This window comes from Ahaetulla prasina, chromosome 6 (assembly GCF_028640845.1).
Source record: "Ahaetulla prasina isolate Xishuangbanna chromosome 6, ASM2864084v1, whole genome shotgun sequence".
Classification (NCBI taxonomy): Eukaryota; Metazoa; Chordata; class Lepidosauria; order Squamata; family Colubridae; genus Ahaetulla; species Ahaetulla prasina.
In genome coordinates this window covers 103,038,166-103,055,367 of record NC_080544.1, presented here as the reverse complement: position 1 = coordinate 103,055,367, position 17,202 = coordinate 103,038,166, and positions in this window count along the sequence as shown.

Below are 17,202 nucleotides of genomic sequence, written 5' to 3'. Positions count from 1 at the left end.
TTATGCTATGTCTTGCTTTCCATCATGTGCCATTTTTCTGTTTTAAATTGTGTGATATCAGGAATTACTTTTGGCATATTGTTTCAGAAGAACAGCTCCGCCATGATTGCCGACTTTCTACCAACAAGTCTTAACACAACCTCTGAAGTTTTCCATGACAGGCTAAGTCATTTTCTAGAGCATAAGGATGCCACTGTCATTTTTAGAGAAGGAGATACTAAAATAAAAAGAGTCGTGAGCCACGACACAAAGTTGGCTTTCTTCTTGGAGCGGTGTAGGAAACAGAATATAAACTTAAACCAAGTTCAGACTGGACTAGGAATGAAACAAGAGCTTTGTACTAGACACCTGCTCTCAGCAAAGAGATTGCAAACTTACTCTGGGAAAGCAAAGCCACTTAAAGGGCTGCTGAAACATGAAAAGAATCCAGAGATTTTTGGAGACCTGGCAAAGGTTTGCAAATGTTATGCAGATTACTGTGAATTGCTCTGACATCTGACGTACAAGAAAGAGGAGAAGGAATGGCTATCAGCATGGAATTACTAAGATTGAGAACAAATATCCCAAACACCTGTACCATGTCCAGCGGCTTAGTAAGAGGACAGCAGCTAGAATAGTAACAGAAGTAGCTAGGAATTTATATTGATATTGATTGATATTGATATTGATTGTTCCTGATTGCTTATTTGTACCCTATGATTATCATTAAGTGTTGTATCATTAAGTGTTAAATTGTACCATATGACCATCATTTGTGTTGTAAATGTTGTACTTTGATGAAGGTATCTTTTCTTTTATGTACACTGGGAGCATATGCACCAAGACAAATTCCTTGTGTGTCCAATTACACTTGGCCAATAAAAATTCTATTCTATTCTATTCTATTCTATTCTATTCTATTCTATTCTATTCTATTCTATTCTATTCTATTCTATTCTATTCTATTCTAAAGTAGCTAGGAATTATAGCATGCAGGTAGTCATGACTGTAATTAATAAAATAACAGGATAACAGTAAGGACATGGTGGTTTAGTGGGTAAGATGCTGAGCTTGTCAATTGAAAGGTCGGCAGTTCAGCGGTTTGAATCCCTAGTGCCGCATAACGGGGTGAGCTCCCATTATTTGTCCCAGCTTCTGCCAACCAAGCAGTTTGAAAGCACGTAAAAAATGCAAGTAGAAAAAAATAGGGACCAGCTTTGGTGGGAAGGTAACAGCATTCCGTGCGCCTTTGGCATTGAGTCATGCCGGCCACATGACCATGGAGACGTCTTTGTCTCTGTGGGCACACGTGCTGTCACCAGTTGTCCAGAATTGGAGATGATGATCTTCTATCTCTAGGAACTCCAATGCTAATGTTGTCATCTTTTAGTTCCAGGCTTTTAGAAGGCATCCTGATAGTTTTGGCCACCTCTGAGATGAAATTGGATTCCCAAGCAACAAACATCTAATTTTAACTTCCGATCAACCAGTGGATATCAATGCTCTAGAAAGCAAACTAGCCCAGGGAGATCACCTTGAATGTGTTGCAACAGTTTTTCTCAACCTTGGTGACTTTAAGATGTGACCTCAACTCCCAGAATGCCCTAGTCCACATGGCTAGGTGGGGAATTCTAGGAATTGAAGTCTTAAAGTTGCCAGAGTTGAATTTATCCGTGACACTGAGATATATGAACCCTATGAAACTCTTCTAGTTCCTTTCTTCCTAGGTTTGCTAACCATGAATTTGGGCATTCAAACAAGCAAAAAAAATATATGCCACATTCAACTCCACCTGCCTTTAACTTCTACAGAAGAAAAGCTACATCTTTTCTCCTCTCAGCCCCAAGGTATCCAGAGTCTCCCTCCTTTAAGGCTAATACCCTAATCTATAGTGGGGCTGGGAATTACTGAAATATTTAGACACAATAGAAGAACTTTAATAGGCTCTACCAGGGAACCCAGGTGTTTAGATCAGCTTAAAAATAATAACTCCACCCCTGCTGGGTAGCTTCTTTTTCACAAGAAAGCCCGGCTTTTATTCTTCTCCATAAAGGCAACCTCAGACAGGAAATTGCTCACGTGATGGGTCTTTACAAGTAACGAAGGTTTTAAAACTAAGGGCTGGAGAGGTCATTAGCGGGCAGCCATATAATTAACCTTTGCTGGCCTTGTCCTTTTCACACTTTGTTAACAGCTTCCATTATTACCCTCATGAGTCCCCAGGAAAGACATTTATTGACAGTATTAAAAACACATTGCCGCAAATACCAAGTTGACAGCCATCCATGTGTTAAATAAAACTTCCATAAAGGCAATGCGCCATGGAAACATCATTCTGATGTTCCCTTCTTGGAAATAAGAAAAAAAAAAGAGTTAGATTTGTTTGTTTGTTTATATCCCCCGCCCTTTTTAACATGTGCATCAGAGGTGGGTTTCAGCAAGTTCTGACTAGTTCGGGAGAACTGGTAGCGGAAATTTTGAGTAGTTTGGAGAACCGGTAGTAAAAATTCTGACTGGCCCCACCCCCATCTATTCTCTGCCTCCCAAGTCCCAACTGATTGGGAGGAAATGGGGATTTTGCAGTATCCTTCCCCTGCCACGCCCACCAAGCCATGCCCACCAATCCACGCCATACCCACCAAGCCACACCCACAGAACCAGTAGGACAAATTTTTGAAACCCACCACTGATTTGCATTCTTGCAAAAAAAAAAAAAGGCAGCAGCATAAGATCTAGTTACTCAAGGGATGACCTTCTTCCAAGACATCTTCCCCATCCCACATACTCCCATAGGGAGGCCATGCTCCAGGTTCCTTGTTTTAAGTGTTGTCATCTTATGGGACTTAGAAAGTCTCTTGGTTGTGGGATTACTTGTACTCTGTGGAACAATCTTCCCGCAGATATTCATTAGATGCTCTACTCACCTTTAGGAAAGCCTTTATGACCTAGCTTTCTTCTTAGCTCAAAGTTGGCTCTTTCTTTGAAAATTTTCCCTCCATTACGTTTTGGTCTTGCCCTCAGATGCTTTGGAGCAGGGATCTCCAACCGTGGTGACTTTAAGACTTGTGGACTTCAAGTCCCAGAATTCCTCAGCCAGCTTTGCTGGCACTTGAAGTCCACAAGTCTTAAACTTGCCAAGATTGGAGACCCCTGCTTTGGAGAGTAGGCTGTTCCTCTCACCTTTCTGATAGCCAAATTCTGCATTTGTCTTCAAAGGTAGCCTCCTTATTCCATATATATTAAACTTTTATACCGCCCTTCTCCCGAAGGACTCAGGGCGGTTTACAGCCAATAAAAGCATACACAGAACAAAAGTTAAAAACATAATTAAAAAACTGATTATAAAATGGCCCAATAAAGTTAAAACTATACAAAACCACCATAAAACCCCTACTTAAAATTTTTCCTCAGGCTAGCCCTGCACGGTGAAATAAAAAAGTCTTGAGCTCGCGTTTAAAAGACCAGAGGTCGGGGAGTTGGCACAACCCAGGAGGCAACTCATTCCAAAGAGCAGGAGCCCCCACAGAGAAGGCCCTCCCCCTGGGGGCCGCCAGTCTGCATTGCTTGGCTGACGCCACTCTGAGGAGGCCCTCCCTGTGGGAGCGCATGGGCCAATGGGAGGCTATAGGTGGCAGTAGGTGGTCCCGTAAGTAACCCGGTCCTACGCCATGGAGCGCTTTAAAGGTGATAACCAATACCTTGCATTGAACCCGGAAGACCACCGGCAACCAGTGCAGACTGCGCAGGAGAGGTGTTATATGAGAGCATTGTGGTGCCCCTTCTATTACCCGCGCAGCTGCATTCTGGACCAGTTGAAGTCTCCTGGTGCTCTTCAAGGGGAGCCCCATGTAGAGAGCATTGCAGTAGTCCAGGCGGGAAGTGACAAGGGCATGAGTGACCGTGCGAAGGGAGTCCCGGTCAAGGAAGGGACGCAACTAGCGAATCAGGTGCACCTGATAAAAAGCTCCTCTGGCGACGGCTGTCATATGTTCTTCTAAAGACAGCCGATCATCCAGGAGAATGCCTAAGTTGCGTACCTTCCCCCTGGGGGCCAATGATTCGCCCCCAACAGTCAGCAATGGGGTAAGCTGGCTGTACCGGGAAGCCGGCATCCACAGCCACTCTGTCTTGGACGGGTTGAGCTGAAGCTTGTTCTTCCCCATCCAGACCCGCACGGCCTCAAGACACCGGGACATCACTTCGACGGCTTCATTGGTGTGGTTAGGGGTGGAGATGTACAACTGAGTATCATCAGCGTACAGATGATATTCCACCCCAAAATCATGGATAATCTCACCCAGCGGCTTCAAATAGATGTTGAACAGGAGAGGCGAAAGAACCGACCCCTGCGGCACCCCACATATGAGGTGCCGTGAGGTCGATCTCTGCGCCCCTGCCAACAATAGAGAAACCAACAATGAGATTGGTTAACAATTGGTCCAGAGTGCAGTGGCACGGGCAGTGATAATCATGCCTCAGCATGCTTATGTGACACATCTGTTACACAAACCCTACTGGCTACAGTATGTTGCTGATTATGACCTATAAAGCAGAGACGCTCCTTATCCGATGAACCATCTATCTTCCATGGTGTTGCTTTACAAGTATGAGCCAAGATGGTTGGTCCACTCTGGGTCTTTTCAATTAAACAGCGTCATCTATTGAGGAGCCCCAATGGCCCAGTGATCAGAATGCAGTATTGCTGGCTAACTCTGCCCACAGCTTGGAGTTCAATCCTGACAGGCTCAAGGTTGACTCAGTCTTCCATCTTTCTGAGGTAGGTAAAATAAGCTCCCCAGATTGTTGGGGAGCAATGCTGACATTGTAAACTATCCAGAGAGTGTTGTAAAGCAGTATGTGGTGGTATGTAAGTTTAAGTGCTATTGCAATAAAAATAATTGTCTTCTTTCTTGATCTGCCCTCTGGACTGATATTCCCTTTCGTAGCCATTGGTTCCAACCCTGATGGCTGCCCAGACAATCTTAAAGATCTGGCAGTTCTCCCATCCCTTAAGATAGAGTTATGGAGTTATGGGTGCTGTTATCCAGACTGTCCATTGGTTCTTTTACTCTAATGTTAATTATATTGTGTTTCCTAGTTAATTTGGTTTTAATGTACACTGCCCAGATTCAACTTGGTTTTGGGTGGTGCCTACGTGAATAAATCAAATCCATTAAATTCCTGCCTGTTGCAAACACAGGATTGCAGGTTAGAAAGAAGGAAAGGGAAAAAAACAACACATTCTGTATTTTGTCTCCATTGGGGAGAGTTTGAAATCTTCATGAACTGGGGGTGTGGTATGGCTCATTAATCTCAAACCAAATCCTCCCACATGTATATGACACTATCTTGAACTCATTTGAGCTTAATAAATATGGACTGGAACCCAATTAAGGCATGGTTTAGACTCATTAAAACCCATTACACAAGTCAATCATGAGTAATTTATGTCCCATAGACTTCAGTGGTTCTAAAGAGGGAGACACTTCCAATTCCATAAACATTTTAAAACAAAAAAACAAAAAACCAAGTTTGAGAAAATAAGATCTCCCAAGAAGTTGCATTTTATTTTGCACAACCGCCTTCTCAGGAAACGATGCAAAAGGAGACTTTTCATGTTCAAAGCTGAAGCGGTTTTTTTTGCCCGCATACTTTTGAGATATGACAGCATTGGGCTGAAAAATGGCTGGATGTGTCATTCCTCGTTAATATATGGGAACTGTCAGGCCTTTTCACACACAATAGGACTTTCTTTGGGGATCTGGGAGAGGAGAAGGAAAGTCATAAAGGGCAAAGGAAAGAGCCAAAGGGGAACATTAATTTATGAATGCGAAAACTTACAGTACAATTTATTTATTTATTTTTTCCCCCCTTTGAATGGGCGAGACCCAACTAGCCGCAGGCACCCCTAATCCTATGTCCTTGTTGAGTGTGAAGGACTTACAAGGGTGGTCTTTATGCATGAATGAAGTGACATGAGGAACTGATCTGGAATCTTAGGGTATTCTTCGAGTAAGGCGCTCTCTCTTTCGGAGTCCTCAAGAGTTTTGAACATTGCCCTCCTGACCTGACCTTCCATGGTTAGGTCCCAAATAGACATGGGAATTCCTAATACCACATTTTCTGGTGCTGAGGGGCAACTAAACCACGAGAAAAGATGCAGATATATGACTGGGCCATTTCTAACAGCTTTGTGGGAAAATACGATCTATTAAAGCCCTCCCCCCCCCCAGGTCTGGGCTGCAAATATATAAATGATATTCACCTGAGGGCAGCAAAGAGATACAGACAACTCTTACTCTTCACTATCATCGAATAATCATATGACTATTGGCCCAGTTTTGCTACTCTAAACATGTGTAACTTCTATGTGTATAGATTTTACATAGGTATCCCTGCTAGAACATAAATGGGTTGACAATAACTCAACCTTGAGTTAGGTCTGCTCCCAGAACTTACTGAAGAATTTCCAGGAAGCTCTGAACAATTATTTTATTTGCCTTTTGTCTTTCCTTGTAGGATGGATCCTGACCTTTAGAATGTAAACATTTGGGGTTCAGAATCTAATACTCCTTTGAGCTTACCATGCACCCACATCATGTACTGCCTCAAATCATGCCCCAGAAACACTGAAAGCCCTTACCTAACACCTTGGTGGGTGGGCTGGCATGCAGGGATGCATGAGGTCTTTTAAAGCTCATAATAGAACCAATCCATTCTTTCATTTGCTACATCTGGAATTCAAGTTGCAATAGGTTTTTTCTATGAGCATTGTATCTCCCTAGTTTTAAAAGCCAAACCACCCTAGGCTTCAAGAGTATTTGATTTTTTTAATAAAGGTTTTTATTTTATAGACAAACATACATTTAAAACATCAGCAATTCCTTCGGTGTGACGTCTCGGTGTTCTTTCTGGCTCCATCATTTTGTTGTTTCTTCTTTCTTCACTTCAATTTAAACTATTACCATTTTTCCACAAATACATTATCATTTTCTTACATAATTATCCATTACTTATCTTTCTTCTAACCAATGGTAAAATCTATCCCATATCTTAAAATATTCTGAATCCTCTCTTTCATTAATCATCAAAAGTTAATCTGTACATTTCTGCACAATCTAAAATTTTTCTAATAATTTCTTCTTCCAGGGGTATTTTCTCTACTTTCCAATTTTGTGCAAAAACTATTCTTGCTGCTTTAATTACATGTAGTTTCAAGAGTATTTGTGAATGTAACTATAGTGAAACCAGTTCTGTTGGTTCAGAAGTAAAGCCCCTTTCGAGTCAGTAAGGTTTACCCTCACCTAAGCAGACTGAAGATGCCGTACAATTATAGGCGATGCTTTTGCAGACATTACAAGATCTTTAAAGCAACCATGTTTAGTTATTTACTTGATTTTATTTTATCTTAAATAACAGTTGCCAAATAACCTTGGCAATTTTAAGATGTATGGACTGCAATTCCCAGAATTCCGCAATCTGGATCTTAAAGTTGCTAAGGTTGAGAAATACTGTGCTAGAGCAATCTACTACAACAGCCTTCCCCAATCTGAGTACTCTTCAGCTCTGTGAAATTAACCTAGAATAGAATAGAATAGAATAGAATAGAATTTTTTATTGGCCAAGTGTGATTGGACACACAAGGAATTGGTCTTGGTGCATATGCTGTCAGTGTACATAAAAGATACGTTCATCAAGAATCATAAGGTACAACACTTAATGATAGTCATAGGGTACAAATAAGCAATCAATAATTGTCAATAATGAACACACTGGCAAGGAATTCTGGAAGATCTAAAGTTGGGAAAACACTTTATATCTCTATCTATCTATTATCTTTCTCTGTAGGAGAAGGATTGGCAGATCTTGGAGGTTGTGTTAAAAGAGGTATCAGCCTAGAATCCCTACGTAGCCACAAGCAAACCAAATCCCTCCCCCTTCTCCTTGAATTCTGTGCTGACCCTTATCTAACTCCAAGCAGGTGCTAACCTTTAATTGAGAAGATTCCTCTTCATAGGCAGGAATAGCAATACATTACTTTAATTAGACCTTTACATCAGAGATGGTATTCAGCAGGTTGTGACCAGTTCTAGAGAACCGGTAGCAGAAATTTTGAGTAGTTCAGAGAACCGGTAAATACCACCTCTGACTGGCCCCGCCCAGTGGTGAAATCCATTTTTTTTTACTACCAGTTCTCTGGGCATGGCTTGGTGGCTGTGGCACGGGAAGGATATTGCAAAATCTCTGTTCCCACCCCACTCTGGGGCCAGCCAGAGGTGGTATTTGCCGGTTCTCTCAACTACTCAAAATTTCCACTACTGGTTCTTCAGAACCTGTCAGAACCTGCTGGATTACACCCCTGCCCCTGCCCCCATCTATTCTCTGCCTCCCGAGTCCCAGCTGATTGGGAGGAAATGGAGATTTTACAGTATCCTTCCCCTGCCATGCCCACCAAGCCATGCCCACAGAACCAGTAGTAAAATTTTTGAATCCTACCACTGCTTTACATGTAGATCTGGTCTTTTGCACCTGACATTCTCTCTCTAGCAATTGCTCTCCCTCCCCCCATTGTCTGTCTGTCTGTCTGTCTGTCTGTCTATCATCTCTCATCTATCTATCTATCTATCTATCTATCTATCTATCTATCTATCTATCTATCTATCTATCTATCTATCTATCTATCTATCTATCTATTGTGTTTCCTGGAAAATAAGACCCTATCTTATATTTTTTTGAACCCCGAAATAAGCACTTGGCCTTATTTTCGGGGAGGTCTTATTATTTTGGGGTGCATGGAGCAAGGGCTCCTCTTGCCGTCATACCTGATTTTCAGCTCTGTGTTTAAATATTTTTGGGGAGGGCTTATTTGTGGGGGGGGACGCTTACTTTAGTGCATGCGCTCAAATGCCCAAATCGGCTTATTATCAGGGATTGTCTTATTTTTGGGGAAACAGGCTATCTATCTATCTATCTATCTATCTATCTATCTATCTATCTATCTATCTATCTATCTATCTATCTATCTATCTATCTATCATCACCTACTTACCTACCTACTTAGCTACTTACCCATCATCTATGTCAGTTCCCACTTTTCTGGAGTTCCCCAAAACCCTTAAGCCCCCTCCCAGTTCCTAACTCTGAATTTAATGTTTTTCTTAATACATTGGTAGGACCCTTGTCATATTCGTACCATCATTGTTCTGATTGTTTCAGTCTGGGCTGCTTCTTTATGTGCTTCTTTGTGTGTCTTTTAACTTTTTGAAAAAAGAAATTTGAAAGCTGCCCACAATCTGATGGAACGGGCGACCGTAATAAATTTGATAAATTGCATTATGAATTAACTGATCTAATCTACCTATCCATATATACTCAGCCCTACCTTCTGAAACAGCACCTGTCGTATAAAAGATTGCCTTATGATAAATCAAGAAGTTGGTCTGTCTAAACTAGTGTTTCTCCCACTTGGCAATTTTATGATGTATGGACTTCAATTCCCAGAATTCCCCAGCCAACATGGGAATTCCAGAGTTGAAGTCCACACAACTTAAAGTTGCCAGCTGTGAAAACCCCTGGTCTAAACTATTATTGTCATGGTGCCATCAGGCTGCATTGATGTTTCATCCCTATTATGCCTTAGATCAGGGGTCTCCAACCTTGGCAACTTTAAGACTTGTGAACTTCCCAGCAAAGCTGGCTGAGGAACTCTGGGAGTTGAAGTCCACAAGTCTTAAAGTTGCCATAGTTGGAGACCCTTGCCCTAGATGATGTTAATGACAGGAAGTACTGATTGGGATTTTGGAAGCTGACATCTGGCACAGCTGGCAGTGCTCCCATTGGGGAAAGCTGTTCCAGGCGTTCACCATCTAACTGACTCATTTTCTTTTGGAGTCCTTGCAGCTCTCTGAGCTTGGTTGTTTTCTTGGACATTTCATTACCCAACATGACTGTTGATGTTACCTAGTTGGATAATGAAAGGTCTGCAAGAAAACCACCAAGCTTAGATGGCCGTCTCCAGGAGAGCTTTTTACCAGGTTCGTCTGGTCCGCCAGTTGCGCCCCTTCCTAGACCGGGATGCCTTATGCACGGTCACTCATGCGCTCGTGACATCTCGCTTGGATTACTGCAACGCTCTCTACATGGGGCTCCCCTTGAAGGGCATCCGGAGGCTGCAGTTGGTTCAGAATGCAGCTGCGCGGGTGATAGAGGGAGCCCCTCGTGGCTCCCATGTTACACCTATCCTGCGCAGACTGCACTGGCTACCTGTGGCCTTTCGGGTGCGCTTCAAGGTTTTGGTCACTATCTTTAAAGCGCTCCATGACATAGGGCCGGGTTACTTACGGGACCGCCTACTGCCACCGATTGCCTCCCACCGACCCGTACGCTCTCACAGAGAGGGACTCCTTAGGGTGCCGTCCGCCAGGCAGTGCCGACTGGCGACACCCAGAGGAAGGGCTTTCTCTGTGGGGGCTCCCACCCTCTGGAACGAGCTTCCCCCAGGGCTGCGCCAACTTCCCGACCTCCGAACCTTCCGCCGCGAGCTTAAGACACATCTATTTATTTGTGCAGGGCTAGCCTAGGGTTTTTAGTTTTAAATTTAGTTTTAATGGGGTTTTATACTATTTTAGTGATATTTTAATTTCGGCCTAATTAATAAGTTTTTTAATTGTTGTTTTTATTTGTATTATTCTTATGTTTTTATTTGGCTGTACACCGCCCTGAGTCCTTCGGGAGATAGGGCGGTATAAAAATTTGAATAAATAAACAAACAAACAAATAAATAGAGAACCCCAGAGTGCAACCCCGAGCTACAAATATTCTGTTAAGATATTTAAATTTAGCAGCAGGAGCAATGGAGTGAACCAGAATACACAGTTATGGCTAATGGGTTGTAAGGGCGCTGGCTCCTGGGTGAGGCAGTCTCCGCTGTGATTGGTTGCTGTGGGTGTGGAGGGGGAGTTTCCCTTTTTTCACGCCTTTTTTTTCTGTATGCCCTGCGTGCTCTGTGATTTACCTCAGAATGCTCCTGTTTTCCCTGACAATCTAATTTGCTGGATATATTGTTGTAAAATATATTTATTTATTTAAATATAATAATATGTTTATTAACTAAACCAAGCCACCCGACAAGAGAGACACAGACTTCAGAGGATAATTAGAACGGCAGAAAAAAACAATGGCTACCAACCTGCCTTCCATTGAGGACCTGTATACTGCACAAGTCAAAAAGAAAATATTTACAGACCCCTCACATCCTGGACATAAACCATTTCAACTCCTACTCTCAAAACAATGCTATAGAGACCAGAACAACTAGACACAAGAACAGTTTTTTCCTGAACGCCATCACTCTGCGAAACAAATAATTCCCTCAACACTGTCAAACTATTTACTAAATCCACACTACTATTAATCTTCTCTTCCTTACTAGTATCTATCTCTACCCACTTATGACTATAACCATGTTGCTTGTATCTTTCAATTTATATTGTTTTTATTTGTTTCCTAGTACGATTTGATAGCTTATTAGTAACCTTGACTATCACTAAGTGTTTTTTATTCTTGATGAATGTATTTTATTATCCTTGTGTACACTGAGAACATATACACAAAGACAGATTCCTTGTGTGTCCAATCACACTTGGCCAATAAAAGAATTCTATTCTATTCTATTCTATTCTATTCTATTCTATTCTATTCTATTCTATTCTATTCTATTCTATTCTATTCTATTCTATTCTATTCTATTCTAAACTACAAGTTTGTGTCAGTGTCTCTGACTTCATTTGGACACCTACTGCACAATTCCCTGATATATTCTCTTCTATTGTCACCTTCTCCTTCTTCCCAAAAAATGCCCAGCTATTGTTTGCCCTCTACCAAGTCTTCTACCAAGGGTTCTCAGCAGTGGTGGGATTCAAGTAATTTAAAACTGGTTCTCTGCCCTAATGATTTCTTCCAACAACCAGTTTGCCAAACTGCCCACAAAGTTAACAACTGGTTCTCCAAACTGGCTGAATCCCACCACTGGTTCTCAGTTATGGAACTTGGGAGCCTCCCACGCCCCAAAAATCCCATCCTTTCCCTTCCACCTCAGTTTCTTTTTACCCAGTATCTTCAGTTTCTTTTTACCCAGTATCTTTTTCCATATGCTGTTTTCTCAGGCTCCTTGTCTGGTGAGACAAAGAGACAATTCAGGTTTCCTTGATGCTCATGTATATTGGGAACCAAAGCCACCAAAGCGGCAGATACCATCAAAACAGGGTTCACTTGTGACCTTTTGCAGCCAATGTATTTGAGGGATATATTTTTTCCCCCCTCTCTTTACCGTGGATTGAATTTAAGACGACTTCCCAGGAGTGAAAGGTCATCGTAGGGAATCAATCGTAGGCTATCCAGCTAAAGGGAACTCTTTAGCATCACAATGGATCTGGTTATAGGTTACCTGCTTTTTGGGAAAGTCTAGTTTAGAAGTTGTGGGAGTTTTAAAGGGGGAGTGGGGAAGATGGAGGGAGGAGGAGAGAACAGGTCCTTCATCACCCCCAAGAAAAAGCCTGGTAATAGTTCTAAGAAAGAACAAAGGGAAATATTTTCATTGAGTCCTCTCTGAAATCTGCCCTTCTTTGCCAGTCATTGTTCAGTGGACGGAGTTGCGTGTCTGTTACATGGATTTGCCAAAAAGAAACACTCTTGTGGTGTAGGTGTTCAAGGCGGGGAGCCGTGCTTGCATCAAAGCTGGAATATTCTATTTACCAACTTTCTAGAGGGAGCTTTGATCTCCAGATAGAGAGACTGAATGTGCCAGGGCTAGAAAGAAAGGAAATTCATCGGCCTGGTTGTGTGAAACTTTATCCCCCAAAGTAGCAAATTGCACTCAGGAGAGATTAATTTAACTGGCAGATAAAAGGTTATATACATCACAGGAGCTGTGATACGATCTACAGATAGTCCTCCCCTTACGAGAGCTCATTCAGTGACTGTTCGAAAGAACGGCACTCAAAAAAGTGACTTATGACCATTTTTCACTCTTACGACCATTGCAGCATCTCCAGGGTCACCATGATAAAAATTTGAACCCTTGGCAACTGATTCATATTTGTGATAGTTGCATTGTCCTGGAGTCATGCGGTCAGCTTTTGCGAACTTCTGACAAGCAAAGTCAGAATGGGGAAGCCAGATTCACTTAACGACCGTGTTACTAACCCAACAGCTGCAACGATGCACTTAACAACTGTAGCAAGCAAAATACCTTTTTTCAGCATCATCGTAACTTTGAATGGTCACTAATCAAACTGAGGACTACCTGTAATGTGTTGTGTCAGTATTGTAGGAATTTAGCACCCACCCCCCTCCTAGAAGAATGAAATATTTTAGAAAATATTTAAAAGGCAAAATATATTTCCCTGGATGAGAAATGGAGAAACATGTTTTAAAGACAAAGGAGCTTCCTGACTCCCCCCCACCTTTGTCAATGGGCCATTAAAAGCCTCAGCTAAGCTCACTCATTCTCCCCACCTTTGTCAATGGGCCATTAAAGTCTGAGCCAGTCCATTGTCTACATGACAAAGATAGGATTAGCCCCTACCCATCTAGCAACAGAATCTTACCACATGGCAAGGCTCAAGCAAGCTTGAGGGACAACCTACAATGTTAGCTAAGACCCCCACCACCTGGGAGTCTGACAACCAATCAGGATACTCTTCCTGTGCCCCAGAAAGTTCAAAGCTCAGAAAAAGCATAAAACCAGGGAGCACACAGGATCTAGCCCCTTTCTGTTCAGGATCTCAAGCCATGTGATCCTGGCCACCATTAAACCATCTTTCCAAGCAGCCTCCATGTTTCCAGTGTCTTTGTCCCCACTTGGAACTGAACCCAAATGGATATTTCTTCCAACAGTATGTAATAATGTTTGTGCGTTTCTGTTCTCGCTGAGGTTGCATCTGTATAGGTTAGTCTGTAGGTGTGCCCTTAGGTCTGCTGCATACCGTATTTTTTGGCGTGTAAGACGCACTGGAGCTTAGTTTTTGGGGAGGAAAATAGGAAAAAAAAATCTGCCTACCAGGTATTCATCTGGCTAGTGTTTTAGTCTGGTCAGCTTCAGCATATTAGTTTGCTGGTTTTTATCCCCTGCTTGGGGATAAAAAACAGCTTCTAAAGCGCAACTGCTCTTTGGGCAGAGAAGCAATGAGAAAAGCAGGCAAACCACGAGATCGCTTCACTCCCTAATGCCTTGTTAGGGCTGAAAAAAAGCTTCGAAAAAGCTACATTCAGAGTATAAAACACACCCAAATTGTCAGCCTCTTTTAGAAGGGAAAAAAGTGTGCCTTATACTCTGAAAAATAAGGTACTTTCTGTTATGGGTTACATGACTAGGATTGAGGTACAATACAATACAATACAATACAATACAATACAATACAATACAATACAATACAATACAATTCTTTATTGGCCAAATGTAATTGGACACACAAGGAATTTGTCTTTGGCGCATATGCTCTAAGTGTACATAAAAAGAAAAGATACATTTGTTAAGAATCATAAGGTACAACACTTAATGATAGTCAAAGAATACAAATAAGCAATCAAATCATACTAAAAAACAATCAATATAAATCGTAAGAATACAGCAACAAGTTACAGTTATACAGTCATAATTGGGAGGAGATGGGTGATAAGAATGATGAGTAGATTAATAGTAATTGTAATGCAGACTTAGTGAATAGTTTGACAGTGTTGAGGGAATTATTTGTTTAGCAGAGTGATGGCGTTTGGGAAAAAACGATTATTGTGTCTAGTTGTTCTGGTGTGCAGTGCTCTATAGCGTTGTTTTCAGGGTAGGAGTTGAAATAATTTATGTCCAGGATGCGAGGAGTCTCTAAATATTTTCACTTTTTGAGTTGTGCAGTATACAGGTCCTCAATGGAAGGCAGGTTGGTTGTTGTTCTTTCTCCAGTTCTAATTATCCTCTGAAGTCTATGTGGGCTTAGAATGAAGAAGTCATCAACACCAAGAAAGAAAAGTAAAAAATGTATGAAGAAATGACTTCCCACCTTCATTACAACAAGTATAAGCTATTTTAGTAAATTTCTGCCATCTCTTAAATTACAACAAATGATCTCTTCTTCCTGTATCACATCTACATATAGTCCTCATTCAATGACTGGTCACTTAGCAACCATTCAAAATTACAACAGATGTTTGGTGGCATCTGGGTATGTTGGTATGGAATTGTCACTATGCGCTATTCCTCAACCTGCTGAAGTCTTAAGATGGGGGGAGATTGCTTTATAAAACAGTGTGCTAATTTTTCAGGGCAGTAGTCAAACCATAGTTTTAGTGCAAAATGTTACCAGCCTGATTAAAATCAGTTCTTAACATTGCACACATCTCTTGGTTGGGCAGGATTATACCAGTAGAAAGATAACCATGTAAGGAGAAAATGGGATAAAGTTTGTGGTGTCTTGTTAACAAGCTAAACTTGAGCAAAAATCTGCAGCTCCCAGAAGTCAGAAGTTCTTTCTTTATTGAAAGAAGCAATTTTCACATTTTCAAGAACATGGTCTGAGATTAGACCCTTTCTTATCCTGGTTTCCACTTATGACCTCAAGAACCAGGCGAGTCTTATATTATTTCTTGGCTCACACAATCGATGCTGTAGCCGTTGGAGACCTTCAGATGAAAGAGGAGGGCAACTGGACCTCCAACCACGGTTTCTAAAGGACAATGATTGACAAAGTTAGAAGGTGATTGTTGCTCACTTTGTAAGAAAAACCTATATATTTCTATAGCTGTAAATTTCTATTTCTCTCTCTCATTCTCTCTCAAATGTACACATTTCATATTTTATTCTCTCCTTTAATCACCACTGTTTTGTGCCGACTGATCCATGTGGGATTACCGTACTAATTCAAACTATGGACTCACTTGGTGGATTCTTCCCAGCAATATTGTCTTTAAAGATCCTTCTCTTCATCCACGAAGCACAGTGTGGTGCTACATCAAAGTACACTTTCAACTAACAAACACCATTTTTCATAGAACACTTAAAGTGATCTTTAGTCTTCCACCATTTTATGCGGTTTTATCCTTTTTTTTTTTTTTTTTTGCTCCTGGTTTAGCCAAGATTCACCATCGTCTTCCCCACGGGAGAGAAAATTTAACAAGTTCCAACGAATGAATAGATTTTTTTTCAACGGGAATGTATTTTTAGGATACAAAGAGGTAATATTTGTGATGGAAACTTTTATTTCATCGCATGGGAAGAGGTCTTCAGGTAGATCAATCAATGGTGCTTCAAGAACAAGTTGGAGCTGTAACCTTGGTAACAAAGGTTCTTGAATAAGGAAGGTTTCCTTAGCAACAGCAATTCATGTGTTCCCACAGGTGTGCTGTTCTAAAGAATAGCATTAAATACCCACAATACATTGATTATTTTGGTCACAATTTACTTCGGTGGGGTCACCTTGAGTGCATTTAGTCAATATACAAAACCTTTAACAGACCTATCCTTGAATATTGCTCACCTGCCTGGAACCCTCTCTGTATTTCAGACATCAATACATTAGAGAGGGTCCAGAGATATTTTACTACTAGTAGTAAATCCTCTGCTCGAAATAAAATTCCCTATACCACCAGGCTTGAAATTTTAGGCCTGGATAGCTTTGAACTACACTGTCTACGTTCCGACCTAAGCTTAGTACACAAGATTATTTACCATAACGTCCTACCTGTTAATGAGTACTTTAACTTCAACCATAATAACACACGGGCTATCAATAGATTCAAACTCAATATAACTCACTGTTAAATGCAAAACCAAGCATTTAACAGTGAGTGCCGTACCATGTGCACTAAACCAACAGGTGGCAAGAAAGTAGGGGCAGTCAACACAGGTTATGTAGACAGTAAACACAAGGTCAATCCAAATGGACTCAAATGTCTATACACCAATGCACAGAGTATGAGGAATAAACAGGGTGAATTAGAAATTCAAGTAAATGAGGGTAGATATGATATTGTTGCCATTACGGAAACTTGGTGGGATGAAACTGACAAATGGAACATACAGCTAGAGGGATATAAATTATTTAAAAGAAATAGACCAAATAAAAGAGGAGGTGGAGTTGCACTATATATAAGAAATAACTACATCTCTACAGAAATAGAGCACAACAATGATGAAAATCATCTTGAATGTATTTGGGTCAATATAAAAGGGGT